Here is an 18,473-nt window from a genome sequence, read left to right as displayed (position 1 = left end):
TGCATAAGCTGCCTATAGATGTTGGAGATTAAACCTTTATCAGTGATAGCATTTGCAAATATGTTCTCCCATAGAGTGGGCTTTCTTGTTGTTTTTTGATGGTTTATTTTGCTGTTAAAAAAGCTTTTAAATTTAAAGTAGTCCCATTTGTTAATTTTCTCTCTAGCTTCCATTTCCCTAGGGGCAGTGTCAGTGAAGAAGTTCTTTTGGCATATGTCTGAGATTTTGTTGCCTGTGGATTCCTCTAGTATTTTTATGGTTTCCCATCTTATGTTTAAGTCCTGTATCCATTTTGAGTTTATTTTTGTGTATAGTGTAAGTAGGTGATCTAGTTTCATTTTTGTGCATGCATCTGTCCAATTATCCCAACACCATTTATTGAAAAGACTGTTTTGACTCTATTGTATGTTCATGCCTCCTCTGTCAAATGTTAATTGAGCATAGTGGTTTGGTTCGATATCTGGATTATCTATTCTGTTCCATTGATCTATATGTCTGTTCTTGTGCCAGTACCAGTCTGTTTTGAGAACAGTGGCTTTGTAATACAGCTTGAGGTCTGGTATTGAGATCCCTCCTACTTTATTCTTCTTTCTCAGGATTGCTGTGGCTATTCGGGGTCTTTTTTTATTCCAGATGAATTTTTGGAAAGTTCTTTCTAGGTCTGTGAAATATGCTGTTGGTATTTTGATGGGGAGTGCATTGAATCTTTAGATTGCTTTGGGCAGTATGGACATTTTAATGATGTTGATTCTACCAATCCATGAACATGGTATGTTCTTCCATCTGTTTACGTCATCCTCTATCTCTTTTTTCATTGTCCTGTAGTGTTCCGTGTATAGATCTTTTACCTCCTTAGTTAAGTTTATTCCTAGGTATCTTAGTTTTTTAGGTGTGATGGTAAATGGGATTGCTTTTTTAGTCTCTCTTTCTGTAAGTTCACTATTGGTGAATAAAAATGCCATAGATTTCTTGGCATTAATTTTGTATCCTGCTACATTGCCAAATGCATTTATTAAGTCTATTAGTTTTTTGATGGAATCTTTTGGGTTTTTTTATGTACAATATCATGTCATCTGCAAATAAGGACAGTTTTACTTCTTCTTTTCCAATTTAAATGCCTCTTATTTCTTCTTCTTGTCTAATTGCAATAGCTAATACTTCCAGTACTATGTTGAACAGGAGTGGTGAGAGTGGGCATCCCTCTCTTGTTCCTGTTCTTAGGGGAAATGGTTTTAGTTTTTGCCCATTGAGTATGATGTTGGCTGTGGGTTTATCATATATAGCTTTTATTATGTTGAGGTATGATCCTTCTATTCCCACCTTGTTGAGAGTTTTTATCAAGAAAGGGTCTCGGATTTTGTCAAATGGTTTTTCTGCATCTATTGATATGACTATGTTGTTTTTTTCTCTCCATTTGTTTATGTGATGTATCACATTTATTGATTTTCAGATATTGTACCATCCTTGCATTCCTGGGATAAATCCTACTTGGTCATGGTGTATGATCTTTATGATGTACTGCTGGAACCGATTTTCTAGAATATTGTTGAGGATTTTGGCAACTATGTTCATGAGGGATATTGGTCTGTAATTCTCTTTCATTGTGTTGTCTTTATCTGGTTTTGGTATTAGGGTGATGCTGGCTTCATAGAAGGAGCCTGGAAGTGTTCCTTCCTCTTGAATTTTTTGGAATAGTCTGAGGAGGATAGGTTTTAGTTCTTCCTTGAATGTTTGGTAAAACTCTCCTGTGAAGCCGTCTGGCCCGCGCTTTTGTTTGCCGGAAGCTTTTTGATGACTGCTTCAATTTCTTCCATAGTTACAGGCCTGTTTAGCAGTTTAGATTCTTCATTATTGAGTTTTGGAAGGTTATAGTTTTCTAGGAATATGTCCATTTCCTCCAGGTTGTCCAGTTTGTTGGAGTAGAGTTATTTGTAGTATTTTGTAACAATCCTTTGTATTTCGGCGGGGACTGTTGTTATTTCACCTCTTTCATTTCTGATTTTGTTTATTTGGATACTATCTCTTTGCTTGTTGGTAAGCCTGGCTAGAGGTTCATCAATCTTGTTTATCCTTTCAAAGAACCAGCTCTTGGTTTTGTTGATCTTTTGTATTGTTTCTTTGGTCTCTATGTCATTTATCTCCTCTCTGATCTTTATTATTTCTTTCCTTCTGCTTACACTGGGCTTTTCTTGTTGCTCTCTCTCTCTAACTCTTTGAGTTGTTGAGTTAGGTAATTTATTACCATTGTGTCTTGTTTTTTGCAGTAGGCTTGTAGAGCTATGAACTTCCCTCTCAAGACTGCTTTCGCTGTGTCCCATAGATTTTGGATTGTTGTGTTTTCATTGTCATTTGTTGCCATGTTTTGTTTTATTTCTTCCTTGATGTCTTTGGTAACCCAGTCATTGTTTAATAGCATGCTGTTTAGTCTCCATGTGTTTGATTTCTTTGGATTGTTTTTATTGTAGTTGATTTCCAGTTTTATGCCACTGTGATCTGAGAAGATACTTGATATGATTTCTATCTTCTTGAATTTGGAGAGACTTTGCCTATGTCCTAACATATGGTCTATCTTTGAAAATGACCCATGTGCACTTGAGAAGAATGTATATTCTGTGGCTTTGGGGTGAAATGTTCTGAAGATGTCGATTAATTCCATCTGGTCTAGTGAGTCATTTAGGATTGATGTTTCTTTTCTGATTTTTTGTTTAGAGGATTTGTCCAATGGTGATAGTGGGGTATTAAAGTCTCCTACTATGATTGTATTGCTGTCAATCTTTCCTTTGATATCTTTCAGGAGTTTTTTTATGTATTTGGGTGCTCCTGTATTGGTTGCATATATGTTTACCAGTTATTTCTTCTTGTTGGATTGCTCCCTTTAGTATAATGAAGTGTCCTTCATTATCTCTTGTTATGTCCTTCACTTTGAGATCTAATTTGTCAGATATAAGTATTGCTACCCCAGGCTTTTTTTTTCATTTCCATTCGCCTGGAAAACCTTTTTCCATCCCTTCACTCTCAGTCTGTATGCGTCTTTTTTTCTGAGGTGTGTTTCCTGTAGACAGCACATATATGGGTTTTGTTTTCTTATCCAATCCGTTACCCTGTGTCTTTTAATTGGGGCATTCAATTCATTTACATTTAAACTTATTATTGAGAGGTACTTATTAGTCGCCATTTTTTCTATACCCCTGTGTCCCTTCTTTGCTTCCTGTTTCTTTTTTTTACAGCAGACCCTTTAGCATTTCTTGCATTGCAGGTTTGGTGGTGATAAACTCCCTTAGTCCTTTTTTGTCTGTGAAGCTCCTGATTTCACATTCAATTTTGATTGATAGCCTTGCTGGGTACAGTATTCTTGGATTGAGTCCCTTCCTTTGCATGACTTTGTATATTTCATTCCATTCCCTTCTGGCTTGATGAGTTACTGTTGTGAAATCAGTTGCTAGTCTGATGGGGGTTCCTTTGTATGTAACTTTCTGTCTCTCTCTGGCCACTTTTAAGATTCTTACTTTGTCGTTGGTGTTTGCCAACTTAATTATAATGTGCCTTGGTGTCGGTCTTTTGGGGTTCATTTTGCTTGGCACTCTGAGCTTCTTGGATTTGTGTGGGTTTTTTCTTCCTTATATCAGGGAAGTTTTCTGTTATTATTTCTTCAACAAGTTTTCTATTCCTTGCTCAGTTTTTTTTCCTTCTGGTACCCCTATTATTCGGATGTTGTTTTGTTTCGTGTTTTCCCGAAGTTCCCTTAGGCTCTCCTCATGCTTTCTAATTTTTTTTCTAGAAGCTGTGATATTTGGGTATTTTTTCCCATCTTGTCTTCTAGCTCACTTATGCGGTCCTCTGCTTCTTCTAGTCTACTCTTGATGCTTTCTATTGAGTTCTTTACAGCAGTGATGTCTTTTCTCATTTCTTCTTGGTTCTTCTTCATTTCCTCTTGGTTCTTACTCATATTGTCGAATTTGTCTTCCATTCTTTTCATCCACCTTATGACCATTTCTCTGAATTCTTTCTCTGATAGGTCACTTGCCTTGAATTTTTTTACTTCCTTTTCTTGTGATGCCTGCTTTTCTTTCCTATGGGAGCTGTTTCTTTGTCTCCCCATAGTCTCTCTTCTCCGGATGTCTGGTTAAATAGTTCTCTCTCTCTTGCGTTGATTTAAAGGTACAAAATACAACACAACCAGGTACAACACACAAGGCACTGAACAGAATTGTATTCACGATATTAATAACCTCCAATAAAGTGAATGGCGGTCATTCACTTCCTCTATTATTCTGTTAGTATGCCTGTTTACCAGTCCAGGCTGTATTGCAGTTCCCTTCGTTCCACTGCTCCTCAGTGTTGTAAGCCAGTCCTGATTTTTAAGCCTGCGGTGTCTTAATTTCTCGTATTTACTTTTGATTAAACCAGAGACAATTTGTGTTTCAGCCCCTGGGTGGCATTGTTTCTGGATTGACTTCCGAGCCTCTCTAGCTTTTTTTTTTTTTTTATGTCCCTATTGCACTCACTACCGGTTTGTGGAGGTGTGCGCCTCAGAGCTGCTTCTCCAATGGTCACTCCCAGCTCCGCTCCCCAGGTTCCGGATAAACAACTTCGCCCTGCAGTCTCTCAGGGTATTCCCCAACTGGGTTTTCCTATGTATTGGGCTTAGTAATCAGAATCGGAAAAAGCCCAAGTGTGCGGACAGTGAGTCTGTGTGCAAGACTAAGCAGCCTGCACTCCTTTGAAAATTCTTAGTCTGACCCTCCTCGTCAGATCAAAATGAGTTGCTTTTTAGAGATCCCTTCTGTTAGTAGCTCAGAGGACCCCCTTCCACATTCATGGATCACGGCAGCTCCAACAGCCGTGGATTTTTCTAGGCACAGACCTCCCCGGTCCTGCAGTTCCCGCCGCTCGCTTGTTTCCCTCTCCTGCCGCCGGGACGAGAAACCTCACCTTATCCCAGGTGAAATCTGACCTTTCCTTGGTGTAGTGAAGAGTTCCTTTGAATCCGCGTGTTTGCGCCGTTTGGGGACAGGTACTCTGGTGCTCACAGCTGTTCAGTGTTTGCCGTTGTCACGGAAAGTCAGGCTTCCAATAAAATCCTCCTTCCCTTGCAAGATGGCAAGGTTTCCCCCTTTGAGCCTGCAGCTCCGGGAGGGGACCCAGTCGCCGTGGGTGCTGCACGGTCAGGGGAACCCTGCCTAGCACTCCCCCACCTTCTCCTGGAGTTTAGCTGTCCCTTAGCTCGCCAACAGACACTCCCTGTGCGAACCTCAGCTGTTCTTACTCTCCGCCCCAGGACCAGGCCCAGAACACGTCTCTATTCAGCCGCCATTTTTCTGATTTCCCCCTTTAGCATTTCTTGCATTGCTGGTTTAGTGGTGATAAATTTCTTAGCCTTTTTTTTTTGTCTGCAAAGCTCCTGATTTCCCCTTCAATTTTGATTTTGATTGATAGTATTGCTGGATAGAGTATTCTTCTATTCAGTCCTTTGCTTTGCAACACTTTGTATATTTCCTTCCATTCCTTTCTAGCTTTATGTGTTTCTGTTGAGAAATCATTTGATAATCTGATGGGGGATCCTTTGTAGGTAACTCTCTGTCTCTCTCTTGCAGCCTTTAAGATCCTCTCTTTGTCGTTAATATTTGCCATTGAAATTATGACGTGTCTTGTTGTGGGTCTTTTGGGATTGATCTTGCTTGGGACTTTCTATACTTGTGTAACTATTTTCTTCCTCATATCCAGGAAGTTTTCTGTCATTATTTCTTCAAATAGATTTTCTAGTCCTTGCTGCTCTTCTTGTCCTTCTGGCTGCCCTATTATACGTATGTTATTTTGTTTCATGTTGTCCCAAAGCTTCCTTAGGCTTTCCTCCTGCTTTTTAATTTTTTTCTCCTGTTGTTGTTCAGATTGAGCTTGTTTCTCTACCTTATCTTCTAACTCACTAATTCAGTCCTCTGCTTCTGCTAGTCTACTGTTGAAACTTTCCATGGTGTTTTTGATTGTAGCGATATCACTTTTCATTTCTTCCTGATTCTTGCATAGGTAGTTGATTTTCTCACCCATCCGATGTATGAATTACACAACCATTACTCTGAATTCTTTTTCAGTCATGTTGCATGCTTTAATTTCACCAATTTCCTTTCTTTGCAACTCCTCATTTTCTTTCCTCCGGGGATTGTGTCATCTCCCCATTCTGATTATCTCCAGAAGGTTCAAATGCCGAGTTTCTGTGGCCTTGGCCGTGTGCAGTGCGAGCTTTGCACCACCCAAGTGTCACTGAAGTGCTCCGACACTAAGACGTGTGGCTGCCGTGGGTAGGTGGGAACCAGGCTCGGTCCAGGGTCAGTGTTACCAGTGCTCAGTGTGGTCTTGTGTGTGCACCTAGAATCAGGGACCCAACCTGCACCGTGCTGAAACAGAGACCCTGTTGGCGTGTGCCAAAAATCCGAGTCCCCTAGTGTGTGCCAGGAGTCAGAGTTCCCCTGTGTCTGCACCAAGAATCAAGTATCAGATTCTCTGTTGCTTCGTGTGGCCTCTCGCTGAGAATCAGGGTCCCTGTATGCACATGCACTAAGAATTGGAGTCACTGGCTCTTAATTTGAATGCACTGGGAGTCAGGGATCCCAGTCGCACGCGATAAGAAACAGAGTCAAGTCAGTGGTGCTCAGTGCTGCCTCCTGCCTGGACAATCAGGGTCCCGGTCAGCTTGGGGGACTGGGTTGCACAGTAGCACTGTGTTGGCAGGAGGTCTGCTCCTGCGCTGTGGAAAACAGACTTCCGTGTGCGCTTGCCCAGAATCGAAGTCAGGTGGCAATGCCGCCCTGTGTGGGCTTCGGGTTTGGTCACCCAATTGCGTTGCGGGGAACAGATTCCCAGTGTCTACACTCCCAGGCTCAAATTCCTGTAGCAGCGCTGCAGCCTGTGCGGGGGTTGGGTCTATCCGTTACTATGGCGCTGCCCACGAGCCTGCGGGGAGGGGGATAGGCTCCTTGACTCACAGAAATCTGCAGCCAGGATGTCTGGATTCTTGTTGTCTGCTGGTCTGCAGCTGTGGTCACAGGTCTCTGTCCCCAGTGGCTGCAGGCTCCTGGTTTGCATCTGAGACCAGACTGGGTGGTGCTGAGGCCAGGATCCTAATCTCAAGCAGCTCTGTTTCTCAGGATGGCGTGGTCTTTGTGCCCACACTGGCCGCCCAGAAGTGTCCGCATTGAGAGCTGGGCTCCTCTGTCTAAGACTGACCAGTTTGGCAGCCCCTTGGAAGACCTGCAGAATCTAACTGTCCCTAGCTCATACAAACACACACCACACACGTCCACACACTCCTCTCCAGCTCCCTCACTCTCTCCCTCCCTACCTTCCTGCTGGTCACCATCTTCCATTCTGGAAAGTACTTTCTTATCGCAAGACAGTTTTAATATCTGAAAAATAAATCAATGTGATCTACCATATTAACAGACTAAAGATCAACCACATGATCATATCAATCAATGCATAAAAAGCACTTAACAAAACCCAACACCCAATATGATTTAAAAAAAAAGAACTCTCAGAAATAGGAAAAGAAAGGAATTTCTTCAATTTGAAAAAAAAAAAGTATCTAACTTAATAGCCACCTAAACATAATGGTGAATGACAATGTTTTCCTCCTCAGATTGGGAACAAGGCAAGGATATCTGTTCTCACCACTCTAATGCAACAAGATGCTGAAAGGTCTAGCCAGTACTATTAGGCAATAAAAGGATATGAAATGCACAAAATTGAAAAGGAAGGAATAAAACTGTTCCTATTTGGAGAAGACATGATGGTGTATATAGAAAATCCCAAAGAACTACAAAACAATTACTAGAACTAATAAGTAAGTTCAGCACAGTTTCCGGATACAAGAGAAGTACACACAATAGAATTGTATTTCTACATATTAGAAATGAACAAATGGATGCCAAAATTAAAAATACAATACCACTTACAATTGCTCAAAATGAAATACTGAAGTGTAAATATAAAGACATGAATAGGACTTGTATGCTCAAAACAACAAGATGCTGATGAAAGAATTCAAAGAAGACCTAAATAAACTGAGAAATATACTGTGTTAATAGATTAGAAGACTCAACATAATTTAAATGTCAATTCTCCCTAAAGTTATATACAGGTTTAGTGCAATTCCTGTCAAAATTCCAGGATGATATTTTAGACATGGACAAACTTGTTCTAAAATTTATATAGAAAAGCAAAGGAGCTAGAATAGCCAAAACAATTTTGAAAAAGAAGAATAAAGTGGGATCACTCTGCCTGATTTCAAAACTTATTACATAGCTACAGTAATCAAGACTGTATGGTCCTGCTGGAGGGCTAGACACATCGATGAATGGAGCAGAGTAGAGAACCCAGAAATAGACTAACACAAATATGCCCAACTGATTTTCAATAAATGTGCCAAAGCAATTAAAGGGAAGAAAGATGGCCTTTTCAAATGGTTCTGGAGCAGTTACACATAGGCAAAAAAAAAAAAAAATGAACCTTGAATAGTAGCTTGAATAGTAGCCTCTAAGAGATATGTCCATGTTCTTATCCCCAGAACGTGTGAATATTACCATAATTGGGAAATGGATCTTTGCAGATGTAATTATGGATTTTGAGATGAAGAAATTATTCTGATTATTCAATGGGCCCTAAATCCCTTGGCAAATATCTTTGTGAGAGAGATACACAGAGGAGAAGGTGATGTGAAGATGGAGGTAGATATTAAAGTGATGTGGCCACAAATAAGAAAGACAAGAATGTTGGCAGCCATTCAAAAGCTGTACGAGGGAAGGAAGGAACCTCTCCCAGAGCCTCTGGGAGCATCGGCCAGCTGACACCTTGGTTTCAGACTTCTGACCTCCAGAACCATGTCAGAATAATTTTCTATTTATTTAAGCTACCAAGTTTATGGCAATTTTTATGGCAGTCTCAGGAAATTAATATAACCTGTGTCATACCTTATACAAAAAATCTCCTTAAAATGCATCACAAACTAATCTTACTGTGGTAATAATCATTTCCAATATAATGTGTATCAAATCCTTGCATTGTACACCTTAAACTTATACACTACATGTCAATTACATCTCAATAAAGCTGGAAATTGCATAACAATCTTACATGTAAAATGTAAAACTATAAAATTTTTAGAAAAAGAAAAATGTTTGGAATTTAGAGCGAGGCACATAAACTAGATCTCATACCTGACAATCAAAACATGACATGAACAGACGATTCACTGGAAAGGATATAAGGATGGAAAATAAGCACATGAAAAGATGTTCAATCACTTATCATTAGGGACATGCAAATTAAAACCATAGATATCACTACATCACTCTCAGAATGGCTAAAATGAAAAAAAAATAGTGACCACACCAAATGCTGGTGAAGATGCCAAGAAACTGACCCCTCATACATTGCTGTTGGGAATGTAAAATGTTTTGGCCATTCTAGAAAACAGCCTGGCAAGTTACTTTGAAAGCTAAACTTGTAACTTCCACATGACCCAGCAATTGCACCCTTGGACATTTATTGCAGAGAAATAAAAATGTCTGTCCACATAAAAACCTGTTACATGATTGTTCATGACACCTTTATGTGTAATATCCCTAAACTGGAAACGATCCATATGTCCTTCAATGGGTGAATGGATCCACTACCTGTGGTGCATCCAAGCTATAGAAAACTACTTTGCAATAAAAAGAAAAAGACTTGATACACAAACAACCTGAATGAATCTCCAGATAATTATGCTGACTGCAGAAAACAAACAATACTGTATGATTCTATTTACATAAAAGTATTGAAATTACATAATTTTAGAAATGGAGATAGATTAGTGAGTGCCAGAGGTCAAGAAGAAAGTGGAGGTGGGTAGAAAGTGGATGTAGCTATGAAAGGGCAATGTGAAGGATCCTTGTGGTGGTAGAAATCAGCATCTTTACTGTATCAATGTCACTTTTCCTGCTTGTGCTAGTTTTGCAAGAGGTTTCTATTGAGGAAAACTAGGTGAAGGGTATATGGGATCTCTCTGTATTATTTCTTAAATTGCATGTGAATTTACAATTGTCCTATATAATAAAGAGGTAATATGCAAATTGACCATCACTCCAACACACAAGATGGCTGCCCCCATGTAGACACAAGATGGCCACCACAAGATGGCCAGCAGGGGGGGGGCAGTTGGGGGTGACCAGGCCGGCAGGGGAGGGCAGTTGGGAGGGACAAGGCCTGCAGGGGAGAGCAGTTGGGGGTGACCAGGCCTGCAGGGGAGGGCAGTTGGGAGGGACAAGGCCTGCAGGGGAGGGCAATTAGGAGTGACCTGCCCAGCAGGGGAGGGCAGTTAGGAGCAATCGGGCCAGCAGGGAAGTGGTTAGGGGGTGATCAGGCTGGCAGGCTGAAGTGGTTAGGGGCAATCAATGGATGTAATTATTGTCTGTTGGACTGCCCATTGGATATCCTTTGAGGGGTCCCAGTTTGGAGAGGGTGCAGGGACACCCCCCCCCATGCACGAATTTCATGCACTGGGCCTCTAGTATCAAACTAAAAAAGTTTAATTAAAAGGAATTAGTTAGATCCCAGTGTCCTAACATGGCAAGGTTTCCAATATACATTGTTAAGTAAAAATAGCAAGTTACAGGTCAGTATATAAAGTTTAATACCATTTATTTTTAAATACCCACACACAAACAATGTACACATAGAAAATTATTTGGAAGAGGGCACTTTATGCTTATCTCTGGGGTGTAGAGTTGGGGAGAGAAGAGGATTTTAACTGCAGTTGGATTGTTTGATTTTTTTCACAATGGGAATATATTATTATGCTACTTGTATAGTAAAAACATTATTTTGGATACAGTTATAGTGCTCTAGGAACTCTAACCTGGTTTTGCTTGTCTTGATCTGACCTATACCTGTTTCACCATCACTCTAGCCAGGGGACCCAGTTCATGCCTGCCTGCACTTGAGCCTCAAAGAAGTGGCTCCAAGCCCAAGCCTACCTATTTTGGAAACAGGCCCACTAGCATGACCTTTGAGGTATGGAAGTACCACCTGGAAGGACCAATGCCCCCATGACTATGAATCTACTCACTGCTTCTGATAACTTAAAACCCACAAAGCTCAGCCCATGATGAATCAATGCAACAACAGTTTCTATAAGGCTCAGGGTGACAAACTGTCAGGAAGTTTCAATGCATGGCAGCAGTTGAGCTTCTTGAGCAGCAGGCATGAATAACAATCAGACACCTGCGCCCATCTGTACCTGGCTGAGAGCAGAGTACTCTAGGATGGGCCCTAAGAGTGCATTCATTCATCACTGTATATTTATTGAACGCCTACTATGTGCCAGGTACTATTCTAGACACTGATAATACCAGTGAATAAAACAAAGTCCCTGTCCTCATGGAGCTCGCTTTGTAGTGGAAAAGTAGATTATAGGCCAGAAAAATAAATAAATTATATGTTAGGTGGTATTAAGTGCTATGAAAAAACACATGGCATATAAGGAGGATACAAGGTGCTGGTTGCTGGGTGTTGAAATTTTAGAAATGCTGGCCAGAGAAAGCCTCACTGAGAAGGATCAGATCTTTTGGTGGAAATCTGAAGGAATATAGGGAGACAGGTAGCTACGAAGCTATGCAGTGATTTTGGACATTTTCCATATACCCCTCCAGACCTACTTCACCTTTCTCCACCCAGCTTTGTGCCCTGGGAGGCTGACCTGTAATGGACTGCATTAACAGGTTCCCTTGCCCTCTGGCTTCGGGTTAGCTTTGACCAATAAGAAGCACCTGCAAGGAGATCAGAAGGAAAAAGAAAGTGTGATTTTTCATCAACTCTCTCTATGCAGGTTCATCATGGATTGATAGCATCCCTTTACCAAAGACCACAGCTCCTGCCAGGTGGTCCTTTCCATATGGCAAGGACCGTAACCCAGTCCCCATAACCACACTCTCTCAGGATCCTGACTGACACACTAGGGAAAGGCGTTCCAGGTAGAAAGAAAAGCAAGTACAAAGTATAAATGTGCCTGGAGAGCTTAAGGAATAATCAGGAGACTAATGTGGCTGGAATGGAGGAGGGACGGGGGGATTTGTAGGGGATAATGTGAAGGAGATAAGGGGGGCCAGATTATGAGGGCCTATAGGCTACCATAAAGACTTTGGCTTTTTTAGTGCTTTACTATTTAAAAATATGTCACACATATTCCATTTGACTCTCATAACAACCCTGTGAGGTAGGCAACACAGGTATTCTCATTTAACGGATGAGGAAACTGAATCTCAGAGCAGTTAACTGATGTGCCCAAGGTTCTACAGTTAGTAAATAATTTGTATTAATATCAGTCTTTGGCCTAAAAATTCAACACCCAACCACCCCTCATACTTGCCCTACTTACTTCACAGGGATAATGAAGATAAAGTGAATTCAAGTCTAGAAAAATACTTAGAGAGAAGAAAGCACTGTATAATTATACCTGCAAACTATAATTTTCCATGATATATGGCTCATTTCCCTTCATCTCAGCTTGTGCATGAACCCTGAATTTTATATTGTCTCTGTTCTGTGCTCAACTGAGCAACTAAGTAAGGCAGGAGAACAGTGTGATCTTGTTTAAAATAATATAAATTACCATCAGGGTAACTGCTATTGTAGCAAATTGAAAATTTGCAAATAGGACCCCGGGAAGCACAGAGCAAGCAAGGCACCATTATCAAATAGGGTATGAATGCATAGAAGGAAAACATGATGTCAGAGTTCAAACTGGCACACACACAGTTATCTAAGGCAAAGTGGTGGCAAAGAAGAGTTATTTTTCCACATTATATAAATGAGCAAAAGATTCATGGGAACCCATGCAAGAGCATCTCATGTCACAGATCTCTTCAGCTGCCTATGGAGAATATAAACAGTGTCTTCTTTTTTAAAAAGATTGACTGTACCTGTGTTCATATCCTGAACTAAACTAAGGAACAGCTCCATGCTCACCTTTCTTGGCTAAAATACAACCAGTACCATCATTCCTAGTCAGACTAGTAAACAGAATGTCTTTTAAGGTAATGAGTTAGATGGCTGTGTTTAGGATTTTTTCAGGATTCACTTTTATTGCTAAGACACAAAAAAAGTTATATTGAGTTTTTATTGGTGATTCTAAGAATATGTGTTTATATGTGAATTGAACATATTAAAAGAGTTCTTAGCATCTGTTCAGAAAATATTATATACTTTAAAAAGTATTCAAGTCATACAAAACACTTTTCAGTGTCTTTTCAACTGAGAAGAATCCTATTCAGCATGCTTCTCCTCCTGAGGTGGTTCATACTGAGCAAGCTTTGTTTTCAGTTCTTTATTTTCTTCTATAAAGCTTCATATTTCTCTTTCATTTCTGCAAATTTTAGGAAAAGCAGCTCTATTTCTGGATTTTCTGGGGTAGCAGCTCCTAAGTGATGCTTTCAAAAACTTGGTCAGTGTGTCCAGCACTCCTGGTTTCTCCAAGTACCTCCAGAACCACTTGTGCTTCAAGTCGGCAGTGTTGTAATGGGCCACAGTTACTGGCAGTGGTGTAGCTGGTGCCAGAGACCATGGCTCAAGACTTTGGATTTTAATATGAGTGAGATGGGAGCAATTGGAGGATGATGAGCAAAGACTGACATACTAAGACTATGTTTTAACAGCATCACTTTGGGAGACTGGTGACAGGCAAGAGAGGATAATGGCTTGGACTAGGATGGTAGTAATGGAGGTGGTGAGAAGTGGTCGATTCCAAATAGATTTTGAAGGTGGTACAGAAGAATCCTGTTCACTAAAATAATCAGAGCAAAAACCCAAACCAGAGACTTGTTACCCTGCTTGTCAGTATATATCACTGAAAAATTTGTTATTCAACAAGATTTCAGTAGGCCCTGTATGCAGCTTGATAATCCTGATACCCTACATCTTGTGTGGGACACACAACTCTAAGCCAAGCCCAAAAGGTTCCCAGACTATACCTGACTCCAGAAAACTATTGTAATTGCTTTTTCTAGCTAATCTACCCCAGCCCAAAGCCACAACCCTATTTGGATCATTCTGCCCCTTAATTGGTTCCAGCCAACTTTACATCCACTGGCTCCTCCATTAGCTGGCCTACCCATGTCACATCAAATTCTGGGAAACACTATCTGCACCTGCCCTGTCCATATCTCCTGTCCTCTGCTCACAACCACTCATAGGCTGGCAGCAGACAGATTGCATCCATCAACCACTGAGCAGATAGGGAAGGGTTGCAACGGCAGTCAGAACACAGTGTGGGCAACATCTCAAAGGTACCATGATTTTGATAAGGATTTTTAAACTTGCCTGGGAAGCAGGAAACTATCAAACATAGGAAGGTAATTGGGAGGAAAGAGAAAATAGAAAACTTAGCCCCATAGGCTAAAAGCCTGAAGCCTGGAGTATCTTTTGGTAGCCAAAGCACCCTCACATTGATTCTCAGGATAAGGCCTGTTGCTTCATATCCGTGAACCACCAACAAAAGCACCCAGCTGGAAACTGGAGAATGGCACATGATTCCAAGAGCTCATTCCAGAGCCAGGAAAAACTGATGGTATTTATGGTCAAAGAAATCAATCCAAAGAGATCAGCCCCACAGCCAAAGTCAGCAAAAATGGGGAGCGAATTGCTGTCAACCAGGGAGGGATGGCCTGCATTGTAAACCTGGATCCAAGACTTTCACGCTAAGTGACCTTGGGTCAGATTCTTAACCCTTACAGGACTTCAATTTTGTAATCTGTGAAATAGGGACACTAACCACCTCACAGAGTTTCATTAAGGATCAAATGACCTAGTGTGTATGAAAGGTGTCTGCATGGCCTCTGGGAAACTAGCCACTCATGACATGTTGGTTTTCTTCTCATGCCCACTTTTCTTTGGCAAGAAGCAGGCTGGTGGTGTGGAGCAACTATGGGACTTCAATGGTCCCTGGTGCCCTTAATAAGAGCTCTCTGAGGAATTCTCCAGCTTTCTCATGCCAATGCTGTTTTCTGCTCTTTACTAAATGGGCGTCTTGGCATTTGATCCTAGCAGGACATGGTTCCAAGCATGGTTTGGCACTGAAGGGCACTAATGCCTATTAATTATCTGTATATTCAGCTGACCTATCTAAGCAGCTGCTTTCATTTTCTGAATCCCAAATCTCTTCTTATTCCATTCCAGGTTATTTGAAACCCTTATGTATGTAAGCTGTGGATACAGACCTTTGCTTATCTCTCCTCTTTCATCCTTCTGGCTTCTCCTCTCATCTCCATATTGCTCCTTTGCCTGCCCCTTGCCTTGCCTCTCCATTTTTCCTCTTATCCTCCCCAGCTCTTTCACAGACCATCATCTGAATACAGTGCTTATGGAGAGAGCAGTTAAAAGTGTCTCAAGTGGACCCACGGTCAGGCTTGGGGGAAACCATTCCACTTCCTCTTTGCTCTGTCATACCAGCCAAACCCCAAGGCCGCTTCTCCACTTGTTCACACTGGGCTGGGTAACTGGATTACAAAGCAAAATGAGACACGACTACTGCCCTCAGAGAACCCCTAGTCTAGTTGGAGAGACAGACAGCACCATGGTGTATATGAAGAGCTTCAGAGGGGGATACAGATGTGGGAAAACATCTGCTTGCCTCTTCATGCTTTAAAGCTTTACAAAAGAGAAGAGACTTGAGCTGGGCCTTGAAGCCTGAGTGTATTTTTACAAATGGAGAGAGGGTCAAAGGGCATCTCAGGGGAGGGGGTGGCATGGAGAAGAGAAGGACAATATGTGTGTGGGGCTCTGTATTACCAGATGGTAGGGTCTAGGAGTTGAGCAATTGTGGGGAAGCATGGGTCTTGGTTGGAAAGTCTGTACGGAGGAATCTCCTGAAGGTTGGAGGCCTCTAGGGGGACCTTGCCAAAGGCAGCAGACCCTGCCTTGACTTTTCCAAATAAGTCTGAGCCCATGGGTGTTTTGCTGGAATCTTTATGTTTTTCATTAGATGTCCTTGCTTAAAGGACACTGCAGAAGCATGTGTCTTCTCAAGGATGCTTACCCTGCTGATAGTATCAAATAGTTAATTCTAGTTCAAGCTGTTGTTACAATACAAGTCTAATGAGGCAGGTGAATGGAGCTGTCTGGTTCTTTTAGCCAGGCAGTCCGTTAACCCTCTCTTTCATAGAAATGTGTGTCAGAGTAATCATTCATCCGTCGCTCAGGGTCTGCTGGTCAGTCCCAACAAGCAACAATGAGCCTTGAAAGGAGAATCTGGTGCCAGGTCACCAAGGGAGTTCCAGGTTGACAGGAAGTTGTACTACAAGGGGGTTAAAAATGCACGGCTGAGGAGGTTGGACCTGCTGAATGTTGAGAAGGGACATGATGAAAGCTGTGTTTTAAGGAGATAATTCTTGAAAGCAGAGAGACCAGAAGAATGGAAGCCAGTTAGGAGGCTGTAGCAATGGTTTTGGCACAAGCTGAGGCCTTGAAATAGGGTGCTGACAGTGGGCTGGAAATGCAGGGGCAAAGAAGAGACACCATCGGAAGCTACTTCTCTAGCTCTGGCCTTTATCCTGGATTCATTCTACACCTTTCCTCAATACCTTCTTCCTTATGGATCTTAATGGATCCTGGGCCTCAACTCTAACTCCTACTTCAATATAGATTTATCAGAAATCCATATCTTAAGATCTGACCTGTCATCTACCTCAGGACCAGATTGTGGCTGCTTTCTGAACATTCCCAAGTAACCATCTCATCAGCACGTTCAAAAAAGCCATCGTGGTGTTTGTGCCTCGGCCCTGACCCAGCTCCAGAGAACAGTGCACCTCAGCCACATGATTGGTATCCGGAGCTTAACTCAGCAACTGAAGGATCATATTACATATTTCTAGGGCAAACATAATTTCCCATTTCTAAACCACCAATTTATATGTGGACTTAGAGGACTCAACACATTCACACCTTGGGATTGGCCTTCTTTCTCTCACTCACTGTCAAGTTTCTCAGTGGTGGCCTTCGGCCAGGGCTGGATCCTCCTATCCCCAAAAGTATTTGGAAATGTGTAGAGGCATTTCTGGTTTTCACAATGATTCCAGGGTACTATCGGCACTTAGGGTCAGGAGTCAGGAGTGCACAAGAGTGTCCCACACTGCAAAGAATTGTCTCACTTCAACTGCCAATAATACTCTCATTGAGAAACACCATGACCACAAGTTCAGTGAGCTGGGACTCTGTCTATTTTGTTCTCTACAGTGTTCCCAGCATGTAGAAGGGTGTGCAATACATAAGGGTGTGCAATAAGTATTTGTTACATTAATAAATTAACTCAACCCTTTATATAATCAACATCTACTGAGCAGTACCCTTGGTGCTGGGGATAGAAACAGGAACAAGGCTTGGGCACTGCCTTTGCACCTCAGCCAGCCTTAGCTGGAATGGGCAAAGATGATTCTGAGATGGAGCTAGAAGTCAAGAATGCAACAACTTACATAACTACCACGGGGCCTCTTCCTAGCAAGGGGAATGTACTGCCAGCTAAATGCTTAACTGAAAATTTATTCATTCATTCAACCAATACTTGAGTGGCACATGAAACTTTTTGAAGCACTTTCTCAGACATGATATTGCTAGTGTTGTACTGGGAGGAGAGGAGGGTTGGGACAGGGGCTGGAAGTAGAGTTGGGGCCTGAGAAGTTCCTGCCCAGCTCGGGCCAGGGCTAGAGCAGACAAGCCAATCAGACAGTCTCCTGGGATTGGGCAGGCAAGGAGGTGGGGGTAGAAGGTCTGGTGTGAATGGAAATATGTGCCACATGGCCTGAATTGCAGGGGCTGGCCTCAGGCTCCCACAACCCCAAACACTTCCAGATAGATTTATTTATAATTTCCAAACCAGAGGCAGCACTCAGCTGCTTTTCCTCACTCCCCTCCCCATTCCTGGAGCAATGCTTGGCTGCCTCTTTCCACTCCGGAAACCAGCAGGAGACAGGAATTTGCTGTTGTGCTCAGCCTCAGTCCAGCCACAGCAACAGCAACCTGGGCTCCTGGTCACCGCCTTTCCCCTAGGTGGCAACAGCAGCTCACGGTGTGGGTGTGCCTGCCTATCTGGCTCATCTGTGCTCTCTAAATGGGTAGTGTGAGCTGGGCACATCCACTCTAGCAAGTTTCTGTTCCAGACCTGCCTCCACTTCATAAAGCCACAGACCCATCCATGTGCTGTCATTCTCGTTCTCTGGGAGATTCGGAGCTTCCTCACCTCCACCTTCTCCCACAGGATACTGCTGCTCACTGTATAGGCTGCCAGAGGCTTTGGACTTGGTCATTTTCCAAATCAGGAAACTGAAGCTCATGGAGGTTGAGTAAATTCTCCAAGGTCACACAGCGTGTTAAATAGCAGAGCCTGAAGTCTAAAGTCCCAAGCTCTATCTCTGATGCCAGTGCCTCCAAAATTTCAAGTTTCCTCAAGTGTG

The sequence above is a fragment of the Cnephaeus nilssonii genome (assembly GCF_951640355.1).
Source record: "Cnephaeus nilssonii genome assembly, chromosome: X".
Taxonomy (NCBI): Eukaryota; Metazoa; Chordata; class Mammalia; order Chiroptera; family Vespertilionidae; genus Cnephaeus; species Cnephaeus nilssonii.
The sequence above is the reverse complement of the archived record's forward strand: the minus strand, read 5'-3'. Positions refer to the sequence as shown.